Consider the following 16,850-nt stretch of genomic DNA (forward strand, 5'->3'; position numbering starts at 1 on the left):
TGGCTACTGCATGAGGTAACTTGTGTTCCAAGGTTGAATAGGAATTTAATTTTAGCAAGGCAACTCATTGATGATGGTTGTGTAGTTACTTTTAATGATAAAAATTGGAAGGTTTCAAAAGGTTACCTTGTAGTAGCAAAAGGTGTGAAAGTAGGCACCTTATATCTTTGTACAAATCATATTGTTCCTTCTATTTTGATTATTTTGGAGAAGAATGAATGTTCAAGAACAATTGTTGCAGTTGAGTAGGGAGAACAAATAGTTGTTGTAGATTCTAATACAACATTGTGGCACAATAGACTTGGACACATGAGTGAGAAAGGTATGAAAGTACTTCATTCAAAGTAAGTTTTACTAGGTCTGAAATGTGTTAATTTGGATTTTTGTGAAAGTTGTGTGTATGAAAAACAAAAGAGAGTGAGTTTTGTGAAGACTGGGAAGGAAAATAAAAGTGAGAAATTAGAGCTTGTGCATACATATGTATGGGGATCAACTCGGGTATCTTCCCTTGGTGTCTCTCATTATTATGTTACATTTATTGATGATGCAACCATAAAAGTAGGGGTTTATTTCTTTAGACAAAAATTTGATGCATTTCAAACTTTTAAGAAATGAAAATGATTGGTTGAAAATGAGACTAGTAGGAAATTAAAATCTTAGATATGATAATGGTGTTGAGTATTGCAGTCATGAATTTGAAGATTATTGCTCCACTAATGGTATTCGTAGATAGAAAACTATTCCAAATACTCTACAGGAAAATGGAGTGGTTGAATGCATGAACAATAGTATAATAGAGTGTGCAAGGAGCACGAGGTTACATGTAGGGTTGCCCTTACACATGTGGGTAGAGGCTATCAATACTATAGTATATTTGATTAATAGAGGTCCCTCTACTCCTTTTGGCTATGGTATTCTAGAGGAAGCATGGACTAGTAAGAAGGCGAGTTATTATTTTCTCAGAACCTTCAATTGTGAAGCATTTGCTCATATAGATTCTAAAAGTATAACCAAGCTGGAAGCTAAGTCAAAGAAATGTGTATTTGTTGGATATGGCATTGATGAATTTTGCTATAGGCTTTGGGATTTTAAAAATCATCACATTGTAAGAAGAAGGGATGTCATATTCAATGAAAAAGTGTTGTACAAAGATCTATTGCAGAAATATGAGAAGAAAGAAGATGATTATGTAGTCTTGGATGATACTCCAAAAGATGATGATCCAAAAATTTCTCATGATGTGCAACAACTGCAACAAAAAATATCACACACCTCAGTGAATGTTAGACAGTTCACAAGGCTAAGTAGACCTCTAGAAAGATTTTCTCCTTCTTTGTACTCTATTTTACTAAGAAATGATGGTGAAGCTGAATGTTATGATGAAGTTGTGCAGGTGGATACTAAGATTCAGTGGGATTCTACAATGAAAGACAAAATGGACACTTTGCTAAATAATAGGACTTGGAATTTATGCAAGTTGTCTACAGGTAAAAGGGTTTTACATAATAAATGGGTTTACAGGTTGAAAGAAGAGGATGGAGGTAAGAAATTATTTAAATCCAAGTTAGTTGTAAAAGGAATTGCACAGAAAAAAGGCATTGATTTTGATGAGATATTCTCTCTTGTTGTTAAGATGACTTCTATTCACACTATTTTAAGTAGTGTGGCTACTGAAGATTTTCATTCAGAGTAGCTTGATATTAAAAAAACCTTTCTTCATGGTGATTTGGATGAAGAGATATGTATGGGACAACTATAGGGATTTGAGGTCAAAGATAAGGAGAACTTAGTGTGCAGATTGAAGAAAAGTTTATATGGCTTGAAGTAAGCACCTCAGCAATGGTATCTAAAATTTGATAGTTTTATGCATGAGCATGGATATAGTAGGTGTCATTCAGATCATTGTGTTTACTTTAAGAGGTTGGATGATGACAACTATATTATTTTATGTTTATATGTTGATGATATGCTTGTAGCTAGGTCTAACATGGATCGCATTATGGGGCTGAAACGATAGTTAGCACATACATTTTAATGACGAATTAGTACAAATATTTGTAGAGATAGGAAGAATAGGAAATTGAATTTATCTCAAGCTGATTATATTGTGAAGGTGTTGCAATGTTTCTCTATGGAGAATGCTAAAGTTGTTAGCACACCTTTAACTGGTCATTTGAAGTTCGCTAAGGAGATGTGTCCAAAGACACAAGAAAAGGAGGATAAGATGTCCAAGGTACGATATGCTTCAGCTATAGGAAGCTTGATGTATGTTATGGTATGTACAAGGTTAGATATTTCACATGTAGTGGAATTCATTAGTAGGTATATGAGTCATCAAAGAATTGAGCATTGGAATGTAGTTAAATGGATCCCTAGATATTTGAGAGGAACATCCAGTAAGTGTCTACATTTTGGGGGATCCACTGCTAATTTGCAAGGATATGTTGACTTAGATTTGGTAGGGGATATTGAATACCAGACATAGTACTATAGGTTATGTATTTACTGTTGGCGAGGAAACATTGAGCTAGGTTTCTAGGTTATAGAAGGTGAATGCTTTATCCACTATAGAGGTAGAGTATGTTGCTACTATAGAGGAAGCCAAGGAGATGACATGGCTTCAGTTCATCCTGGAAGAATTGGGACATCCACAGAAGAATAATTATTTATTTACAAATAGTCAGAGTGTCATTCATCTTACAAAGAATTCATCTCTTCTTTCAAAGACAAAACACATCTAGTTGCAGTACCATTTCATTTAGTTAGTTTTGGATGATGGATAGTTAAAGTTAGACAAGATACATGCAGATGACAATCTAGTAAATATGTTTACAAAGGTAGTGACAAGGGAGAAGTTGAATTCCTCTTCAACTTTGGTTGGTCTTCTAGATTGAACATAATAAAAGAACAACATGATCCAAGGTGGTTTGATCTAGTGGGAGCCTCATGGAGTAGCAACATAGCTACAGGATTAGTCTCCAAGTGGGAGATTGTTGTCTAGTGTGGAGTCTGATCAGTCCTCAAGTGGGAGATTGTTAGTTTGTGGTGACTAATTAGGGAAGTATTGTACATACTTCATAATTTTTTTGTCTATCATTTGCTAATTGGCTATTATTCACCAATTTATGGATGACATATTGTAACTAATTTTAACCCTAAAGAGGCAAAAATATTTGTATAAAAGGGCTTAGGGTTAGGGATTGTTTCACAATGTGTGATGCAAAAATTAATTCTTGCAGTGGTATTGAGTTGTAAGGGATTACAGATTATAATCAGGTTGTAATCACTAGATCGTAATAATATTGGACTTGTTTGGTGGACATAGCCCACGGATTGGGTGAACCATGTTAAATCTTGGTGTGTTGTGTTCTCTTTTGTGTGGTCTATTATTTTTTGATATTGTTTATAGTTGCATGTAATTCTCATTTTTGTTTGTGGTTAATCCTAACACTTGCAACAATCTCATATGGGTTAGCTCATTAGTAATCTGAGACATGGTCTTCTTCATTTGGCCTAACTCAATTGTGATATTATTTTCTATCTCAGTGGGTTTTGCTTCTTTTTTCTCAAAGAAATTAGCTTTTGGAGGTTCATATCCTGGGTAAGTTATGGTTGGAACTGGCACAACGGATGCATGTTGTAGTGGATTTGGAGTAATGGAATGAATTGACTAGGCATCACTTGCACTCTAGTAGGATATTTTGGTATTATTGTACTAGCTTTAGTCAAAACCATCAATCCTCCTTCATTAAGATTGGCTTGTGTAGTAAAGGCAATTGCTTCTTTGAAGACTTTGTCCAATGTATCAATATCTGTAGTGGGAAATCTTCTTAGGAAGATAGCAGTGAGGTGGTCCATAGCGTTAAGATAGATATGGATTGTAGCTTCAATTGGTGTGGTATAGGGTGTTTCCAACTTGTAGTATTCCATGTGGATGTAGTGATTGAAATGTGAAATGGTCTCTACTGGGTCCCTCTTTATTGATATGAACTGATGATGTATCCCACCCGGGTTGATGAATGTTTTGAATTGATCCAAAAACAATTATTCAAAGGCCATCTAGTTTTGGATACATCATGGTGGAAAAACATACCACTTGAAGGAAAATTCTCCCAATTTGTATGGGAATAAATGAACAATCACATTCTCTTGTTGAATCTATTTTTGATTATGTATTTCTTTGAAGACCTTGATATGATCCTTAGTTGTTTATGAATTTCTTAGGATTCTTGGGAAGGTCATTGAGTGCACCTTGCAAGTTGATTGGTGAATCTACTACATTTTCAAATGTCATTGGTGAAGGATTAGGTGGAACAATAGGTAGAGGTTGGTTCAAAGGTGGAATTGAAGATGACAAGATTTGGAATGGAAGTGGAATAATTTTAGGTATCCCCTTATCATTGCAAGGCTTACAAAAATGACCAATTTTTAGAAACTTGTGTCCATTAGGTGAAGACCTTAAAGGTCACTGAAATGGAGATGGTGGATCAAGATCTTCCAATTTGTGTTGATTCTGGAAAAGTGCACCTTTACAAAAATTGCACATGCACACCTTTCTGACAGTGATGGATGGAAAATTTTCTTAATGTCCAAAAATTGCACAATTTTCAAACAATAACTTGTTTCTCTTAATCCAAATGGTTTTTTGGACCCTCCTTCTAATGCCACTTCTGTTGAGCTATCATTTTGCATGATGTTGAATGACTAATATCCTTTCATATCCCTCTCTTGGATAGTTGATCAAGGACCAACTCCAAGGTTCTCGATGGGTTTTTCAACTGATTGGGTAACTCAATTGAAGATAAATGCATATGTTCATGAGGAGGCCTTTGCTGGTTTAAACTAATCTTACACAACATGTTGATTTAATTTAACCACAAAAGGGATATATTTTTGATGAATGTAATTTATTGATGCAACTATATGAATTCCTATTTTAACCAAACATTTGAAAAACAAATAACAAAGATAGAGTAATGAGAGATTAAAGAAAATAACTAAAAGGAAAATTCCTAACAGACATAAACCAAGGTAACAACATGTTTGCAAATTAAATTATCAAAAGGATCGGATAGGAAACCAATGAAATTAGGAGAAGCACTTCCTCAACTCTACTGATGCAATCATCAGTGGGAACTTCAATAATGATGAAAAGATGTTTCACATTTCATCAAATTGCAAGACCATAGAAGGTGGGCTCATGTGAGACAAGACACTAAGCAAGAACAATGATGATCCTTTCTCCGATTTGTCACAACAATAGAATTTGTTAACACAAGGCAAGCACCAAAACTAAAAGATCACACAATCATAACAACACAATAAAACCATTAGCTCCATTATTATTCATGAACATGCATTCACAAAATAACACACTCTGACAAGAATAACTACACTGAGAATGAGAGCACCAATAGCATATATTATTGCATCAAAATAATGGCCTAGAGTACATATTACATCCATGTATTTATAAGAAGTCATCTCCTCCATTTGTGTTAGGAGTGAGAGCTCTTTAAATGCACACTTATGCTAAAAATTACTAAAATAAATCTAATTACATACAAACCGACTCTCTAAATGGTGCTAAGTAGGTCTCCACTCTTGTTTATATCCATTAATGGGTGCATGAGCCTTTACATGATATAAAAAGAATAAAATAATAAGAAGATAAGAAGAAGCAAGGTGTGAGATAATCTAGAAGTCTCTGGAAGCTCTAAAAATGGAAGCTTTTCCTTCTTTAGACATTTTTGGGAGTTGAATTTTCGTTAAAATATGTTTCTGGTGCATGGAATGCTCTAAATTAGTAGCTGGCAGTTAAATGTTGGTGCACTACTTCTTCTATAAAAATTTTGGTGCACCTCTATGAAAAGCACACCTGTGCACCTTGGTGATAGGTTCCAAAAAGTTTTAAAAAATATCTAAATGTCAAAATTGAATTTTCAACATCTAGGTTTTCTTCCCCACTATACCAAAATGATGTTTGGATGTTTATTCTTGAATTTATCTATTATCTTTGCTACTTGACTTACTTTTGGCAAGTCTAAAGAGTCATACTTATTCTTTACTATCTATTGGTAGTTACTAACTTCTATTATTGTTTCCACAAAATCTTCAAGCTTGGTGTCACATTCCAAAAATGCCTCTTTGGTTTTTAATGCTTGTCTTGTATCATCTTCTAATGAAACTTCTTCAAATGTTCCTCTGAATTTTTTGACTACTGATTACATCAAAAAAATATTGGTCTTTGACTCATCCTAAAAAATCTCAAGGCTAGCAAAGTTGTAGTACCTTTCCGCTTCCAAAAATTTCTCTTGAGCTTTATCTTTTATTTGCAAGATTTCCTCATGTAATCCCTCCATTACTTTATTACCTATTGATATTTTATCTATCTAGTCATCGAGCTTATCCAACTCCTCTACGGCATATACTTCCATCAGCATCTGGTACCTTTGGCCTTTTATTGACCTAAGAGCTTGTAAATCATGGGGCCAAGTATGTACTTCATCCATCATTCCAAAATATTGGTTTACAATGGAAACCAACTTGTCAACATTTGAGTAGATGTTGTGCAACAAGTTCAATTTTCCTTGTATTATTTGCACTCCCCTCTCCTCAAAAATGTCACACCATTGTTGACATGCTTCCAAAAATGAGTCCATTTGTGGGCCCGTTTATTTCCTTCTCAATGTAGATCCAAGAGAGACCTCTCAATTTTTCAAGTCAATAGGTCCCACTACTTCATTCAAGTAGCCTCTAAGTAGCTCATTATTCTTATGTAGTGTTATCAATTCTGATTGGCCCTGATCCATGTGTCAAAACACCTCCTTCATGCCCATAGTAATCATCACTTTAGTCATGTCTATTGTGGGCTTTCCCAACATGACCTCCTTTATTTGGAAATCTTTAGTAGTCAGTTCTTCGGTGTCGGCATGAGGAGGAATGGTGATATGAGCTAGAAGGTCCTGATATTGATTCTTCATGATGAAGGAAAGTATTGTAGCATCACCCTTAGGTGGCTCAAGCTTCTTTATCACTTTAATTAATTCCTTCATTCTCTCCTCTTCTGTCAACTCCAACTACTTCTTCTATCAAAACATGACTTCCCTCTTCAACCATGATGGTGTGGTCCCCATAGGTGACATGTACTTGGTTGAAGAAGTTGGTCCTATAGAAAGCTCCTTTCCTTTATTACTCTTCTCCAAAGTCTTCTCATGTCAACGAGGATCTTCAGAAGGAGCTTCTATTCTTTTTTGGGCTAAGGATCTGGCCTCTGTATTTGTGGTAGTTTGTTGAGTTTCTTCTAGTTGTCCCTTTTTAGATACTTCATTTGCATGAAGATGTTGGTATTCTCCCTCCTTAATTCCTTGACTTTATAGTTCTGCTTGTATCTCTTATCTTCTCACCCATCATCTCAGTGTCCATTGGCATAAAATCAAATTATGAGAGGTTGAAGACATATGTCCCTTCACCTTCCATCTCTGCTATCCACTTCTACTATTCACCTTTTGAAGTTTCTACTTGGATAGGCTCTCTTGGAGCAGATGGAGGTGTTTGAGTAGAGATCTTTCTTCTCTCTTCCTCTGTGGCGTTGGTCAAGTGGGTTCTCTAGCTCAAGGGGAAAAATTCTATGTTCCCCTTCTTCCTCATCCTCTATTATAGGGATGGTCTCTGGAACCTATGGGGAACGAGTATTCTTCTCCTTCAATCTCCTCCTCCGAGCACCCACCATAGTTGTTTATGTTCTCAGTCTCTTTGGAGCTAAGTAGGAGGTTTCTTCCTCTAAAGTTCTAGGTAGTGGGACCCCTTGCTCCTATGGTTGTTCATTCTCTTGTTGTTCTAGTTGTGCTTGCTCTTGAGGTTCCTCTCACTTAGCTTGAGGCTAGTCTGCTGCCTCTGACTCTTGTTGACCTAGTGTTGTTTAGTCCTAAGTTTCTTATTTCCTTACCCTAGGGGCTTTCCTTTTCCTCTTTTTCCTTTATCTACCTCGAAGTACTCAACCTTTGGCTCATGTTGATGTACCCTTTCCTACCTTACTAGGGATTGAGTGAGGTAGGTTGATATGGTGACCTTATCCCCTTTTCATTTTTGATGTCTGGTCATGGCTTGTAGAGGTATGGCCTAGGGAATTGGATCCATCTAAAATGGCTTCTGGATCCATTCAATTGTTAGCTTGACTATATGTCTAGCCTGATGATCTATGTCATCATTTTCCTCATGCCCTATATCTGCATTCATAATTGCCTTATCATATATTTTGTCCATGTTATACAAAGGATCCATGACTTTTGGGGCATCTTTTTCTATGGCCTTTAGAGGAATCTTCATTTTATGAACATTGTCTACTAGATATAGACTCATCCTACAATAGTCCCTTATGCAGACATCATAGTCATCTATTGCATTCATCCAATGATCTTCTAGGGATTTTACATGGATGAACACCTTTCCCCAAAGATGCTAGACCATCCTAATGCTATCGAAGTATGGGTGAGGAAAGTTGTATTTCTTCCAAGGTATATTGATCCATTCTGAATAAAAGGTAGAAATGTCCTACTTTTTCTTTACCTCGAATACCCGAATGGCGATCGACGAAACCCAATTGTTCTTGTGTTGTTTCCTCACTCTATCATAAGAAGAAGTGAGTTGGTGAGCTATCTCCAAGTGTATCACTCAATCTGAAGGATATCTTGGGAGCTTTTTGGGGTACATAAGAGTACCAGCTACCCAAAGATATGTGAATGTATTGAATTGAATGTAGTAGGCTCCTACTTTAGTGGTTCTAGTTGTCGCCTCTACCAACATTCTTTTCACATAATCTCCTTCAATAAATCTGATGATAGAAAAGACAAACCCATCATTAACTACTCTATATTTCATACTTTGCAATGGGAGCTTCCTTTTCACTAGTTGTGGGTAAACCACATAGGCCCAAGCATATGCATCTTGCATGCTTCCCTTCCAATATAGCCCTAGATAGTCAGTGGTTCTAGCTACCAATAGGTACACCATGTATGACATCATGTAAAAGTGAGGGTCTTTCTTGACTATGATTAGTTGTTAGGACTAAAAATAGACATAAATAGCAGTTACATGCAAATATAACCAATATCATAAAATAATAGATCACACAAAAGAGAACACAAGACATCAAGATTTAATGCGGTTCACCCAATCCCTAGGCTATGTCCACCAACAACAATTCCAATATTATTACTATCTAGTGATTACAATCCATAATCCCTTACATCTCAATACTATTGCAAGAAGCTACAATATCACCATACATTATGAAATCCCTAACCCTAAGACATTTTATATAAGCTTTTTTCTACTTACAAAATTAGGGCTAGAATAAGTCATCCAATAAAAAAATAGTACCCAATACCTTTTATAATATAAGGTCATTTTTGGCTTCAAGGGTGCTACACCCAAAAACCCTATGATAGGGAACACACCTAGGGCATTGCCACAAGACCCCATAGGAGCACTTCCCCTTGAACCCATCTTGGGGGCATTGCCCCCAAACCCCTGTAGAATTAATATGGGGAGAAATTGTGTTGCATGAACCTTTGAGTCTAATTAGGCTTCACATAAAAATAATCTCCCACTTAGAGACTAATCGAACTCCACACCAATAACCTCCCACCTGGAGACTAATCATAGCATTGCTAAACCTGTAGCTCACATTGGAATATCAAACCACCCTATAATTTTTTGTTCTTTTATTTTGTTCGATCTAGAAGACCAATTGAAGATGAAGAGGAGTTGAAATCCTCCCTTGTCACTACCTTGGTAAACATATATGTTGGATTATCATCTATATGTATCTTCTCTAGCTTTAACTGTCCATCATCCAAAATTGACTGAATAAAATGGTACCACAATTGAATGTGTTTTGCCTTTGAATCTAGAGCAGAATTCTTTACAAGATGAATGACACTCTAGCTATCTATAAACAAATACTGATCCCTCTATTGGTGTTCAAATTCTTTCATGAAGAACTAAAGCCATATCATCTCCTTGGTTGCCTCTATAGCAAAAACATACTCTACCTCTATATGGATAAATCATTAACCTTCTACTTCAAGAAACTCATTTCACTTCTGCCCCACTAATAGTAAATACATAACTTGTAGTACTCCACCTAGTATCAATATCTCCTACCAAATCTGAGTCAACATAACCCTGTAAATCAGTAGTAGAGCCACCAAAATGTAAACACTTAATGGATGTTCCTCCCAAATATCTGAGAATCCATTTAACTACATTCCAATGCTCAAACTCTGGATGACTCATATATCTGCTAACAACTCCCACTGCATGTGCCATATCTGGCCTTGTACATACCATAGCATACATCAAGCTTCCTATAGCTAAAGCATACGGTACCCTGGACATCTTAGTCTCCTCTTCTTGTGTCTTTGGAAACATCTCCTTAGTCAATTTCAAATGACTAGAAAAAGGTGTGCTAAAATTTTTAGCATTCTTCATAGAGAAATGTTATAACACCTTCTCAATATAATCAACTAAGATACAATCAATTTTCTATTTTTCTGATCTTTGCAAATTTTCATACCAAGGATTTATTTTTCTACCCCAAAATCCTTCATAGCAAATCAATGCGCTAATTGTTCTTTTAACCCCTTAATGTGATCCATGTTAGACCTAGCTACAAGCATATCATCAATATAGAAACATAAAATAATGTAGTTGTCATCATCTAAGCTCTTAAAGTAAACACAATGATCTAAATGACACCTACTATATCCATGCTCATTCATAAAACTATCAAATTTTAGATATCATTGTCGAGGTGCTTGCTTCAATCCATATAAACTTTTCTACAATCTACACTAGGTTCTCCTTACCTTTGACCTAAAGTCCTTGTGGTTGTGCTATATATATCGCTTCATTCAAATCACCATGAAGAAAGGTTGTTTTAACATCAAGCTTCTCCAAATAAAAATCTTTAGTAGCCACAATACTTAAAATAGTGCAAATAGAAGTCATTTTAACAACAGGAGAGAATATCTCATCAAAATCAATGCCCTTTTTTTGTGCAAATCCTTTTACAACTAACTTGGCTTTAAATCTTTTCTTGCCTCCATCCTTTTCTTTCAGCTTGTAAACTCATTTATTTTGTAAAGCCCTTTTACCTATAGGAAACTTGCATAAATCTCATGTTTGATTTTTCAACAAGAAGTTTATTTCCTTTTTCATTGCATACTCCCACTGAATCTTTGTATCCACTTGCAAAACTTCATCATAACATTGAGGTTCACCAACATCAATAAGTAAAATATAATACAAAGAAGGAGATAATCTTTTTGGAGGTCTACTTAGCCTTTTTGACTCTCTACCATTCACTGGGGTGTGTGGTATTTGTTGTTGTGGTTGTTATAGATCATGAGGAACTCCTGGAACATCATCTTTTGGAGCATCATCCAACACTACATAATCATTTTCTTTCTTCTCATGTTGTTGCACTAGATCTTTGTATAAAATTTTCTCATTGAATATGACATCCCCACTTCTTATAATTTTACAATTTTCAAAATCCAAAAGCCTATAACCAAATTCATCAATTTTATATCCAACAAAATACACATTTCTTTGACTTTTCTTTTAGCTTGGTTCTATTTTCAGAATCTATATGTGTAAATACTTCACAACCAAATGTTTTGAGAAAAAAATAACTCACCTTCTTACTAGTCCATGCTTCCTTTGGAATACCACAACCCAAAGGAGTAGAGGGACATCTATTAATCTAATATACAATAGTATTGACAGCCTCTACCCGCATGTTTATGAGCGGCCCAACATGCAACCTTATGCTCCTTGCACACTCCATTATTATCTTGTTCATGCATTTAGCCACTCCATTTTCTTGTAGAGTCCTAGGAACAATTTAATGTTTGTGAATATCATTAGTGGATCAATAATCTTCAAATTCTTTGTTGCAATACTAACCACCATTATCAAATCTAAGACATTTTAATCTTTTACCAGTCTCATTTTCAACCAAGCATTATCATTTCTTAAAAGTTTGAAATACATGATATTTTTGTCTAAGGAAATAAACCTATACTTTTCTAGTTGCATCATTAATAAATGGAACATAATAATAAGAGCCACCAAGAGAAGATACCTAAGCTGGTCCCCATACATCTGTATGTGTAAACTCTAATTTCTCACTTTTCTTTTCCTTCCTAGTCTTCACAAAACTCATTCTCTTTTGTTTTCCATACACACAACTTTCACAGAAATTCATATTAACACATTTCAGACTTGGTAAAACTTTCTTTGAATGAAATTATTTCATACCTTTCTCACTCATGTTCCCAAGTTTGTGGTGCCATAGCATTCTATCAGAATTTACAGCATTTGTTTGTTCTCCCTGCTCAACTACAACAACTATTCTTAAACATTCATTTTTCTCTAAAACAATCAAAGTAGAAGGAATAGTTTGACTTGTAAAAAGATATAAGGTGCCTACTTTCACACCTTTTTCTACTATAAGGGAACCTTTTGAAAATTTAATTTTTATCATTAAAAGTAACTACACAACCCTCATCACCGGGTTTTCCTACTGAAATTAAATTCCTACTCAGGCTTGGAACATGTCTTACCTCATGTAGTAGCCAATGATTCCCCTTTTGCAATTTAATCTTAACTTTTTCCTTTCCAAGAATCTGATAGGGTTCATTATCACCCAAATCAACAAACCCAAAATCCCCTTGGGCATAATCAATAAAATAACCTCTATGAGGTGTACCATGAAATGAAGCCCCAAAATCTAAAACCCATGAATCATCAACACTTTATAAAGAAAGAAACAAAGCATCCTCTTTAGATTTGTCACTTACCACATTTGCCTCCTTGTTCCCTTTTGGTTTATCTCCTTCATTATTCTTTTGAGTTTATCAATCTTTCTTCCTATGCCCTGGCTTCCCACAGTCCCATAAATCCCTTAGTCCTCTAGATTGAGACCTCTTCCCCTTTGAATTTCCTCTTGATTTCACATGATTCCCAAAATTACTTCCTCTCTTAGTCATTCTAGCTCTACTTTGTGCCTTCAAAGCACTTCCTGATGTAGATCCCCTTGAGGTTTTCCTATGAGTTTCCTTACTCAGAATAGCACCAATCACATCATCAAATTTTAGGGTATTAGATCTAGAAACAAAATTACTCATAGTTATTACCAAGCCATTCCAACTTTCCAACAAAGAACACAAAATCAAGAGAGCCCTAATTTATTCATCAAAATTGACATTCACAAAACTGACTAGTAACAATATTAAACTCATTTAAATGATCTACAATAGATCCACCTTTTTTCATATTCATATTAAATAAATGCTTCAAGAGAAATACCTTATTTGAAGCGGAGGGCTTTTCATACAATTTCACTAGGGTTTACATCAACTCTTCCATTGTCTTTTTTTTTTATAATGTTAAATGTCACCAATGGTGCTAGGCATAATAAAATGCTTCCAAGTGGCTTTCTATCTAAAATATCCCAGTTCTCATCTATCATAGTTCCTTGTTTCTTTATTTTTCCTTCCAATGGCTTTCATAAATCCTTCTGATAAAGATGGTCCTCCATTTGCATTTTCCATAACTAAAAGTTATGCCCATTGAACTTCTCTACCTTTATCTTACCCTCATCTACCATTTCTCCCACTCAATCATGAGACTCCCACTCAATCACGAGACCTTCCTGTAGAGGATAGCTAAAAAAACCAAAAAAAATGATGATGATCTAGTGAAAAAAATGATGATAGGCTGGCTCTGATACCACTTATTAGGATTAACCATGAATATAAATAATAGTTACATGCAAGTATAACCAATATCAAAAAAAATAGATTGCATAGAAGGGAACATAAGACACTGAGATTTAACATGGTTCACCCAATCCCTAGGCTACGCCCACCAACAACAAGTACAATTCCAGTGTTTACAATCTACAATTTTTTATAGCTCAATACCACCGCAAGAAGCTACAATATCACCATACATTATGAAATCTCTAACCCTAAGCCATTTTATACAAGTTTTTTTAACACTTACAAAATTAGGGCTAGAATAAGTCATCCAATAGAAAAATAGTGATCATTTCCCCTTGACCCTGTCTTGGGGGCACTACCCCAAACCCCCATAGAAATATTCTAGGGAGAAAAAATGCCAAATAAACTTCTGAGTCTTATTAGGCTCCACATCACAACACTAGTTGTTCATCCAAGTTATCACTTAGGATGGTGGCCCAATCAATGGGCATCTTTGCGGTCCTTATAGTTTTAATAAAGTGAACCATCCATGTTTGTAAGTGACCCATTGTAGGGAGACCCATTACTTTGTTGAGGAGGAAAATCAAGTATTTGATGTCATATTTCATATATGATGTCATCTTTCATATATCAGACTAGAGGTGTTCTGTCAATTAGGAATGATGTTTGTACTAATTCTTTTTCCTCCTTCTCATTATCTTTGTACCACCTTTTTGCTCCATCGTATGATATTTGGAGGTACTAGTTTGCACATGGGAGGTGGAATACTTGTTGGATAGTGTTGTCCTTGATGTCACACAAAATTTCATATCAGTCTTCAATCTCAGTTAACCGAGTTCAAACAATGATAATCGAGCTCACTCAGTCATGGAAGAAAATAAAATAGACAGTAATAACCGAGCTTACTCGGTCATCGAAGGAAAGATGGAAAGGTCAGTTTTCACCGAGCTCACTCGGTCATCGAAGGAAAGATGGAGAAGTCAGTTTTCACCGAGCTCACTCGGTCATCGAAGGAAAGATGGAAAAGTCAGTTTTCACCGAGCTCACTCGGTCATCGAAGGAAAGATGGAGAAGTCAGTTTTCACCGAGCTCACTCGATCATCGAAGAAAAGATGGAGAAGTCAGTTTTCACCGAGCTCACTCAGTCATCAAAGTGGAGTCGGTTTCACCGAGCTCACTCGATCATCTCAGGGAACTCAGTGCTTACCGAGTTCACTCGACGACTGAAGGATTTCATGAAATTCTCTGTATTAACCGGGCTCAGTCGGTTAACACAGGAATTATTTTTGAACAGAGTTTACCATGCTGGGTCGGCTAGTAAAGGGATTTGTTAAATCTTGCAATTCAGCCGATTGTTGGAATAATTGTTTTCCAAGTTATTTGAGCCGACTTGATAATCTGAAATATATATATATATATATATATAGAATTATTCAAGTTGTAAAAGCGTGTGAAAAAGTTATGAAGGTGCATTATAGTGTGAAATGAAAAGGCGAATGTTGAGAAAAGTCTGATGAAGGATCAGATGCGTTGAAGGAGCTGAAAAGTTGTATTTGATCAGTAAGGATTCGGTCAAGAATAACAGAGATTTGTAATCAGCAAAGATAAGTTGCATATTGTATCAGATCACTTCATTGTTGCTTTCTAACCATTGTAACAGTGAACTCAAAATCTCCTAACAGAGTTGGTTTAACAACCATTCTATAAATCCTCTAACAAGGTGACAGTTCAGTTGAATTGTTCTAAAGACCTCTAGCAAGGCCACTCCTAACAAGGTGATTAAATCCTCTAACAGTGTCACACCTAACAGTGTGTTTTGTAACCTTTAATAGGGTTGGCTCCTAATAGGGCTCACTTCAGAAGAGTGAAAAATAGTAACTAGTTACATTGGTGGTTTTTCCCATATTGGGTTTCCACGTTAAATCTGGTGTCTCTAGTGTTTGAGTTCACTGAATTGTTTTGATATCAGTTCTTAATGATTGTTATTATTTGCTGAAATATCAAGTTTCAGTAATCTGTAAAATAGATCAAACTTTTAGACATCTAAGGGACTGTGAAATGTTTTTGTAGTAACTGATTCACCCCCTCCCCCTCTCAGTTACTTCATTCTCATTTCCAACAATACTTTCTCAATGTTTCAAGGTCAAAGGTCTAGGACTATCTCTCCTATGAAGCTCTTTATAACCTTCTCCTTAGTCACATAATGTTATGTCAATGTCATTATCAGGTCAGAAGATTGAACTGATATAGGATGTGAAGTTGCATTCACAACCAACTTCAGATTAGTGTGGATATCATCATTGACCTCTCCTTTAGTTTGTTACATATGGTCAAGAAATTATTTGAATCAATGTGACCTAGTTCAGTATCTCAGATTTTTGCTTGCCTGTCTTGGAATCTTGATTTCTTAGGTGTTCCTTGGCACTTGAATGCAATAGGTTTTGGTGACATTTTCTCAACCATTAAAGATGACGATGATGTCATTTTATCTACACAAAAGAAGTAAAAATTAGCCACCTTTATGTTGAAAGACCTAAAAGTGGACTCTATGGGACTCAAACTGATGAAAAAGTGGGCCAACACCAATCAAAGAAGAGAAACAGTGAAATTCCCTCCCCCCTTTAGCCAATTTTATGTACCCTAGAAGGTGCACATGGTGCACTTATTTGGCCTCTGAAATGGCTTAGTCTACAGTTGCATACTAGCACACCTATGCACCTTGTGAAGGTGCACATGGTGTGCATGATACGTATGTGCACAATTGCGCACATGCACATCAACATAAGTGCTTAAAGGGGGAAGGGGGACTTAGTTAATAGTTTTAAAGCTTTTTAGTCCATGAAGGTGTGCATAGGCACACACACCTCTTGGATGTCCCATAGTTATTTTTTAGCATTTTTGTTATTTTTTATGTTTTTAGGTTGAGAGAGGAGGTGCACACATGCACACCTCTTAGGGGTGTGCATGTATGCACTACTTGGAGGTTTTCCTTACTTTTTGTGTTTAGGGGGACCAAAGCAGAGAAACAAGGAGCAAGGAGGTGCAGAGTTCAACTAG

This window comes from Cupressus sempervirens, chromosome 10 (genome assembly GCF_028749045.1).
Source record: "Cupressus sempervirens isolate cs-2001-9-10 chromosome 10, ASM2874904v1, whole genome shotgun sequence".
NCBI classification, from domain to species: Eukaryota; Viridiplantae; Streptophyta; class Pinopsida; order Cupressales; family Cupressaceae; genus Cupressus; species Cupressus sempervirens.